This window comes from Meleagris gallopavo, chromosome 1 (assembly GCF_905368555.1).
Source record: "Meleagris gallopavo chromosome 1, MGAL_WU_HG_1.1, whole genome shotgun sequence".
Taxonomy (NCBI): domain Eukaryota; kingdom Metazoa; phylum Chordata; class Aves; order Galliformes; family Phasianidae; genus Meleagris; species Meleagris gallopavo.
Window position 1 is genome coordinate 18,586,665 of NC_139404.1, and position 9,568 is coordinate 18,596,232.

The following is a 9,568-nucleotide window of genomic DNA, read 5'->3' on the forward strand; positions in this document are numbered from 1 at the left end:
ATCCCTTAAAAAGGGCTGACTGCTTTGTTCACTCCAACTCTACTTTTGCACATATTTGGAAGTGAGAAAGGATGAAGAGAGGCTATCACAGATGCAGCCAGATATGGAGTGGGATGGGAGAATGTGCTGCACCCATATGAAGTATGTTATGTGAGTTTCCAAGAGGCATGGGAGGAGTTCAGCATTGCCCTTCCTGGAAAAACAAGTATTTTTACAGGCCTTTGCAGCAGAGTGCCTGGACAGACAGACTAACCTTCATAAACAGTCATTCCTGCATCTGAATTACATGATGTTACTAGCCTATAAATCTTTTTATGGTAGACGAATCTCCACATAAAGTGTGAAAGAGGAATTGACTATCCTGAAGAAAATCTCAGCTGAGTGAACCAAATACACTGAATACTCCCCCTTAAAAGCTCAATGTGATCTTTTTCACACAAAAGTAACTGTGTTGAAGTTACTTGCATGAAAACCTGATGAAGTCCAACTAATTTGGACATTTTGGCCCAGGTATACCTCACCTACAGTTAGCTACTATATGGGACATCAGTGGTAAGAACAGTCACCTAGGGTCACTCAGCAGTCATAGAGAGAAAGAGAGGCATACAGCTCTAGAAGAAAATGTTTGCTCATTTGAATCTCTACTGATTTATACATTAAACCAGATAAAGAAAATCCGGATATTTTTGGCCTAGTTTTCAAAGCAGGTAGTTTGCAAAATCTGTCCAGGTAACTGATCATAAAAGATATAGGTCTGAGAAGAGGATCTTGGCTGACTGTAGGTTCTTTGGGACTGAAGCTTTTTTGTCTCTTATTCATATAGGTGTTTTTTTTTAAATAAAAAAAGACCAGACTTGTCTGGCCTCCAAATCAGCGCTGTTTGAAGATAAGGACTTTTTGTTATAGAAAACATGTAGGAAACAAAGAAAAATTAGCAAAGTGGATTGTATGGAAAGGTGAAACTGAAACATACTTTTTGTTAGATTCACAGAGCATGGATCTCCTCAAGCTTATTGCAAACTGATTGATTGTCTTTTCTACAGGATGCTTTTTTACCTCTATATTTATTTTGATTTTTTTTTTCTTTTTATGCCTTTGGTTAAGAGATAATCCCTAAGAACTAGTATTCTTTCTTCTTCCCAGAGTTTTTAGCTGTAAGCTACCAAAAGACTTCCACAGTGTAGTATGATAAACAGGCAGAGCAATACGTCAGAAATAGGAGTCTGCTTTGGCTGCTGGTATCACCAACCGCATTTCCTGGGGAGGTCCCTTTGCTTTCCCATGCTTCATTGTTTCCATGAGTAAAAAGGCTCAATTTCATGAGAAGAGTTTTGAAGGTGAATGGAGATAGAAGTCATGTTGCAACAGATTTGTATTTACCTCTCATTTGCAATAGGATTACAATTATTATGTAAATTCATTGTAGAGAAGGAAAGATTTCCCAAACATGTTTGAAAAGCTGTCCACATGAATCTTATTAAATGGCTCTGCATACTCTTTCCTTGTAAATGGAGGAAGGCTAATATTTTATGTTTACCTGTTAAAAAACTAAATGGTTTTCCCAGCAACTGGCAAGGGCCTGACCCTACAGGAGCAGCATAACTGTGAATGACCTCATTCATTTACAATCCTCATCCTATTCAGACAACAAATCCCATCTGTTTGTGTTTGTTTTCTGAAGAAAACACTAGCCTTGTTTCAGGTGTTTGGGTTGAAGTAGCTCAGTGATATCCACTGGTGTTAGATTTACAGGGCTGAAATTGTAGTACATGATGACTCTATTGTTTGTTAGTTGGAGAGTGAGTTCATTACCTCCAGAATCCTGAATGTTTACAACTAGCTGCTGCTAGAAACTGTTTTGATTCTGTATTGGAAAACACAGTCACGTAGGTAACCACTAAGGCAGCTGCCAAGGGAAACCTGGACTTTCTCTGTCTCCCTTGTAATCCTTCTATTCAGCCTACTACCTCAGTGCTTCAGGCTGGGGACTGTTTATTTGATTGGAACTTCAAACACTCTTTTTTTTTTGCCCTCACTATGTAAAGTAGGTTAAGAAGTATTAATCTTTGCCAGAACTGAGGGATTTTTTTCTCATATTAGGAGCTACTTCATGGGGGACACAGTGGATTACTCAGGCTGGTTATCTGCTACGTGGGAGCCAGGTTCTAATCCACGTATTTTTTCTGCCTCTGGTCTGTGTCCCTGACACATAGCACACAGGAATGCATGGAATCATTTGTCTATCTTACTACATACTAACTATTTATTTTAGAGATACTAGAGCTATTATAAATTGCTGTAAATCTGGTATTCTGAAGCCATGAAAGAGGATGAGCTTATTCTTAACACCTGACATAAAAGTAGGGAAAAAAAAGCAGCCTGGAATGCCTGGAGAGTTATGGAAGCACCTGGCAAACCAGGGAATGCTCTGTCTGCATCTGCTTTTGAAAAAGAAAAAAAAAAAAAAGAGGGAATTAATTGGATGGGCTAGGCCTCTTTTGCATGTCAGTTATGTAACAGTTTATAAATTTCCTGTTTAAAAATAAGCTGTGAAGTTCTAGTGTTGAAGTGAATATAATATTAGCATTCATGTTTGAAAGCAAACAGGCAAACATGCGCAGGATGGAGGAGTCCCCCTGCCCACTGCAGATGGCTCCTGGAAAAAGCCAGAAGAAAATGAAAATAAGAGAAAATGAGGAACAAAATGACATTTTACTAGGGAAGGGTTTCTCTTTTACGCAGAGGACTTACTAAGGTCCTTGTTTGTATTTAATTCTCCTGGAAACAACATCTGAAAGCCTGAGGGGGTAGATGGGAAATGTGTTCAAGGTCCAGGTGATGACCTGTGGCCGACAGGACACAGCAGTCCAGAGCAGAGCAGAGTGGCTACCATTGTCACTTAATTTGGATCACTGAAATTGTCTATGGAGCCCAATAAAATTCTCTGCACCAAAGGGTATGAGGCCAATCTGGGCAATGAACTAAGTGTGAGTGCAGTAAAAATACAGCAGTGATCTATCTTGACTGAGGGGAGAGGACTGGTAAGTTGGTGCAGAGAATGGTAGTTTTGCATGCTGTCATTAAATCCTTATTTCTCTGAGCTGCTGCGTTACTGTGTTTTCCTTTTGATCTCAGTAAACTACTGGATTAAACCACTTTGGTATCATTGTTTAAACATGGGGAAATGTCAGTTGCTGAATTGCAGCTCTGTGTAAGAATTATTCAAGTTGTAACTAGGAGCTCAAAAGAGTACCATTTAAATGATTGTAGAAAACCTTACAAATTTGAACCCGCCACTCTTGCACAAAGTTTGCGCCAGTTTTTCCACTGGGAATGACTCAATCTCTTACTTTTTTTACCATCAACACAGTTTGACACTGTGGGCATGAAGCTCACTGACTTTGGATGGTGTTTTTCTCCCTGCTTTTCCAGAAAAGATTTGATTTTGATGAATATGTAGAAGTTAAGAAAGAAAAATACAGCGTGTAAATAAAATAAAAAGAGGTGATCTACAAGGTTGAAGTATCCCAGCCACTAGCCATATTTTGGTTTGAATACTGGTTTCCTGATTAAAAGTTCCCTTTGATGTTTCTAAGCAACCTAATTACTCCAATAATCAGAAGAATTGCTATGCAACCACTTTAAGGATAACAAAGACCATATGCACCCTCCTCACAGTCATGACAGTAAAGGTTGTCATGTCTATTCTAACCTCCCATCTGATCAGCAGAAGAGCTTGCTCTACAAGATGACAGTTCTAAAATATTTTTGGGGAGGCCTACTTGTCAGGTTACCTCTTCCACGAACATCTGTTAGTTCTGCCAATACTGGCAAAGGTAGACCAAATTCAACTTTGTTAATAAAATACTGCTGGAAGAATATGGATATAGTTACAGCCCAAAAGAGAAGTGGTTTTTAAGCAATATTATAGGAAATAAATAAACAAACAAAAGAACTGATTTCTAGGACATTTTGCAACATAAACTAAATGTTAGGAAAACTATTATTATCTTTGCCTGGTAATTTTTATGTTGTAAGCAGCTTTAATGTGAGTGGGTATATATACATGAATTTCTGTCCAAGTCATGACCTGTATCAGTCATTTCATTTCCAGAATGAACTACATATTGTATTTGAACTTAATATTGTTCCAGCTGGTGTTGAAACACAAGTCTTCTAGCTAAGGCTTTCCAAGATTAAAAATGTCTCCTTGGGGCCCAAAGCAGATGTAAAATATAGCTCATGTAAATCCCTATTTGAAACTTGAAGAGGCCAGAGGAACTATATGTTTCCATTGCAAGTGAAATAAAGATATTTTCTCACATGTCTGCCTTTGATCCTCAATGTAAGCATGTCCATAGGAAGAATCTATAGGGTTCGCTGTTTTTTTTTAAACAAACAAACAAACAAACAAAAAAAACAGAGCTCAGAGCTCAGTGACTTTATCTCATGGAAATATGTGTCGGAGGAGAGAAACTTGTATACTCAGATAGATTCCCAATATTTTCACACAGAGTGAAATTCCAAATTTTCATGGGTAAGAAGTTTATGTGCTCTCTGCCTTAGAACAAACCTTGTGATCCAACCCTCAGCACATCTTCATTTGCAGGAAGCTGAGACTTGACATTACTGACTGGAATACACGTGTTTAGTTGTAATTGGTACATAAGCGTTAGAGAATGGAACATCAGGAGGTGAAGTTTCTGTCTGACTGGGTAGATGCTTTTTTTATTTGTATGTTTTGTTTTTACCTGTGAATCTGTTTGTTTTGTGTTTTTTTTTTTCTTTTTTTTTTTTAAAGTTGTTAATTGCTGTTCGTCCATTTCTGCCTGGCAATTTGTCAGTTTCTGGTCTGCTTGGATTTGACAGGGATTTCATGCTTTTCAGTTCTTTTTTTCTGTCTCATCTCTATCAAGCCTCACTTGTCAGCTGTGTCATCCTGTCTCATTAAAACACTGTACAAGCAAAGCATCTTGAACTTTAGGAAGGCTTCCTTGTCTAAATACTTGTTTACTTCAGAATCCGCCCTTTCTTTCCACACATGCCATTGGTTAAGACTGAGGATCAATGATGTCAGTGTCACATTGAGTCATCCTTGCAGAGAATGAGAGATGTGAATGTCTGCTCCGGGTACGTGAGGTCAGTACTGCTCTTCTTGCTCTTGACATTTCCCATCTATGCTGTTACATACATTCCCATTTAGTTGTGCCATTCATACATTGCAACTGGTAGAGTGTAGATGTTGTCCCATCCAAATATACAGGCTCACTTTGGATGCTATGCAGGCACCTCATAATGATCAGAAAAAACAAAGATGAGACAGACCAAATTGCCTTTACCTAAAAGACATGTCTACCTGGCAGCAACTGTAGGCTGTTAACATCTTCCACACATTAGAGGGGAAAGCTGTGTATGCTTTCACAAGATTACATACAACAGAGTTCATGGGTCTATTCTTCCTGTTCTTTAAACATTCTGCTTCAGCTAAGCTTTTTGGGATGAAGAGCTTCACTCTAGCTGTTCTTGGATTACAACTCTCATGGAACAAGACTCTTCTTGTTTGTGTAGAGCATAATGTGAAAGGATCCTCTAGCTCTGGCTAGAATCCTAGAGGTGCTGTTACAATGCTTCTACAACTCACATCCTCAAAAGATTGTTAGCTTGGGGGGACTAGGCAGGAAGCTGCTAAAACTGGTGCTTCAAGGCATATGGGAGATACTGATGTGGGAGAAGAAGAATGTGTATTGAATTGATAAGGTTTTCTGAGCAGATTTTCTTGCCTCTTGATTCAGAGTCTGGAAGAATGCCCACTCTGGAAAGTAAGGATAAAACTGAAGCTTTTCCAGAACTTTTTTTTTTTTTTTTTTTTTTTTAAATAGCTGGCACATATAGAGCTTCTAACTTAATTAAATCAACCATTTAACCCTCTTCCTTAATTACGAGCTTTGAGAATTTAGAAGTAAAATACCCTGAGTAGAATGTTAAAATGAACATCAGACAAATACCACTCCAAACAGGAAACCATGTGAGCACCCCAGTGTACACCTACTCTTTCACATTTCAGAACAACATACTGAGACTACGCGCTGTCTTCAGTAAAAACACCAAGGACATTCTGTTCAACTGCCTGGGATTTGAGCACAAGGATATTTTCTGAAGTAGAAGTATTCATCTGGGACATCTTTGCACATAAAAGCGTGCATTCATTTGGGACACTGTAGTTAGAGTTGCAAAACAGTTTCCACTATAACCTCCTGCTCTTTTGTGCTCACAGCTTTCTAAAGAAAAAAAAAAAAATTGATCTATTTTTGAATCCTTTCTGGACCAGAGTTTTTCTTAGCAAAGGTAACAACATTAGACAATTTAGTTTAGCAAAAACGAGCAAAAAATTTTTTTTTTTTTCATGATGAAACAGTTTAAGTATCCTTGTTGCTCCTGTTGTCAATTTATTATTAAATCTATGCAATTAAAGTCACAGGTGTCAGAGAACACCATAGTAATCACTTTATTCATGAACATTTTTTTTCCCATTCTTCCAGTTAGATCCATTTTTCTATTTATCTGGAGACCCATTTCCTCTCTCTATATGTATCCAGAATGTTATATTTATCATATAGAGAATAAATGTCTTTATCTCTAAATATCAAGCTTAGAAGAATATTTTGAGCATGTTGCGCGGTCTTTCCAGAGCCAATTAGGACATTATAGTTTCTTGTTTATTTTCTTGTATTCATGTGACCTCATCATCCTCTGTGACTGTGATTGGTTGACCTGGCAGCCAGACACCTACTCACCTCTCTTTCACTCCCTCACTGCCACAGGGAGAGAAAATAAGGTGAAAAATATTGTGGACTGAGAAAAACAAAACAAAACAAAACAAAAATCAAGAACCAAAACAGGTATACCAGTTACCAAAACAGATTGGACTTGGGGGAAATTAATTTAATTTCTTGCCAGTTAAAACAGATTTGGTTAGTGAGAAACAAAGACAGAATAAAACCATACCTACCTCTTGTCCCCCTTTTTTTCCCCAGGATCAACTTCACACCTTCATTCTTGACTATCTCTAGAAGAAAAATCTCTTCTTGTCTCACCTCTTCTTGTGCCTTGTAGATAATCCAAGAGATGAGAAGATCTTTATGTGTTACTACCTGTCTAATATAACATTATCCAATCTTACTTGAGTTTCTATTGGCCATGCTTACCAAATCAGAGATATGCTTTGCATTTTATTCTGTCAAATATATTCCTTGTAATAAATCTAGATTTTTTGTAAATTTAGAAGTAGGTGTTTTTGTAATTTAAGGTACAGAAAAAATAAATTGCTGGATTTTAACTGTAAATAAGGCTAAGACTGAACCTAAGTTTTGGATATAATATCTGAACAAAAATTCCATATTCTGCTGCTTGAGAAAGTCATGAAGAACAGCCATAGTAATATTTCCTAATCTCAAAACACTTCAAAACAAATGCATTTATCATTTTGTTTTCATATTGTTCATATAAAAGAGTATACATTTACTCTTATTTAATAAGTTATTTAATTCTTTACCTGATTTTTTCTCATTTATTGATAGTTCTAATTAGAAGAGTATTTTTTTTCTTCAATTTCAGTCACAATCTTTTTTACTAATTGAAAACAGATTTTAATTTCAGTGTCCTGGACATCTGCTTTTTATCACAATACGCTTTCAGGTATAATAATTTTTTAGAAATAAGTGTAACCTGTTAGATGGGTAAATAAACAGTGGTTGAGATAAGTAAATGGTGGTTGAGACCTTTTTTCTACTCCAGTTAAATACTATGGGAGTAAACCTGGTGTAAAAAATATAGTAATTATTCCCTTTAATGAACTAAAACACCTGTTCTTATAATGAGAGGAAATCAAGCTATTTTTAGCAGTTATATTTATTTATTTATAACTACTAAACAGTGCCAATTGCTAGACTTCAAGACTCATATTATATGCTTCCCTTTTTTAAGGGTCAGATTTCACAAAAACTCAGGCTAGGAATGCATTTTTTTGAAGCTTCAGATGTTCTTTCTGTAGATATAGTAGTCACAGAAGAGGAACAAACCAAAACGAAAAATAAACAACCTGAAAACCCCCATCAAACCCAACTGAAATGAAACAGCCAGCTGAGCAAGCAAACAAACATAAATAAAACAGTGAAATGAAAAATAGCCAATAAAATCAGTGATTTGGGAGGATATTAATTTCTGAGTTGGAGTGTTTTCATATGGGAACTCACAATGGTACCATGCCAAAATCCATCATCTTATTTACTCAGAGTTAAAGTGGCACCTTTATGATGGTAGTTAAAGTTGTAATGTGTAGCAGTTCATGCGTCCTAGCTCACTGTATCTCAGTAAGCAATAGATTTTTAAAAATATGTCTTTTGAAGAGAATTTTTTCTGCAGACCTTTTCTGTGACTGCAAACCAAGTTGATAGGTAATTAATAATATCTCAATTCTGGTCTGGAAGATCTTTCACTCTTTAAACTTTGTATTTGTGTTAAACAATGTGACAACACAAAGCAAGGAGCCCTCCCTCTTATGATCAACACTCTTTATTCACAGAGAATTGTTTTTGGAAAGGATTTTTTTTTCAGTAATTCTGCAGTGGCAGTTGGAGGATAAAAGAATTTTAAAACCCTCCTCTTTCTCCAGCAGTGTATGGTAACCTATTCCCAAAGTATGTCTTGGGGACCTTGTCCCACAAATCTGAAAATCTTCAGTAAAGCAAATTTCATAGTTTCTCAAAGTGATCTGCTGTAGCACTTAACCACTCCCATGCTGAAGAGGTTTTCTTTGTAAGTAGCACAAATTTCCATTGCTGCAACTGCAGTTGTTGCCTCCTGTTCTTTGATTGTGCACCCACATGAAGAATCTGGCTATGTCTAGTCTGTAATTCTCCAATAGATAGCTGAGAATTGAAGTTAGAAACCATCCCTGTCTTCTCTAGGCTAAAAAATGCAGTTTATTCAGCTTCTCCATGTATGCCACTCTGTCCCCTTTACTGTCTTCACTGTGCTCTTTTCAGTCTTGTCAGCATCTCTCTTCAATTGATAAGATGCTCTAAAAAAAGTATCAAGTACAATGCCATACACAGCTGGAATGACAAGGCCACAGATATTGGAAAGGAATTGAAATGCTTCATAAAAAGAATACATCATCCCTCCTATAGCAAAAACATGCAGTCTTTGCTTACCATTTTTTCTTAATGCACTACTTTCTCAGATGTGAGCAATCTGAATGAAGGTATTCATTATATAAAATTAGTTTTTATATTTCAAATGAAAAGATACAAGTGTTTACTTCGTATCCTGCACTTTCTTCCCTTTCAGTTTTGTATATCTGACATACAAATGTTAGAATTTCACTGGCAATCTCTTGATAGAAAAGGAGGTAATGAAGATTGAATATATCCTTCAATATCTGGGAAAGAGCAAGTTTCAACATGGTGCAGCAGTAGCTGTTTTTCTTGTGTGATGATTAGTATTCACAGCATCTGTATTCAGTGTACTTCACAGATACACAGAATTATGAGGGTTGGAAGGGACTTCT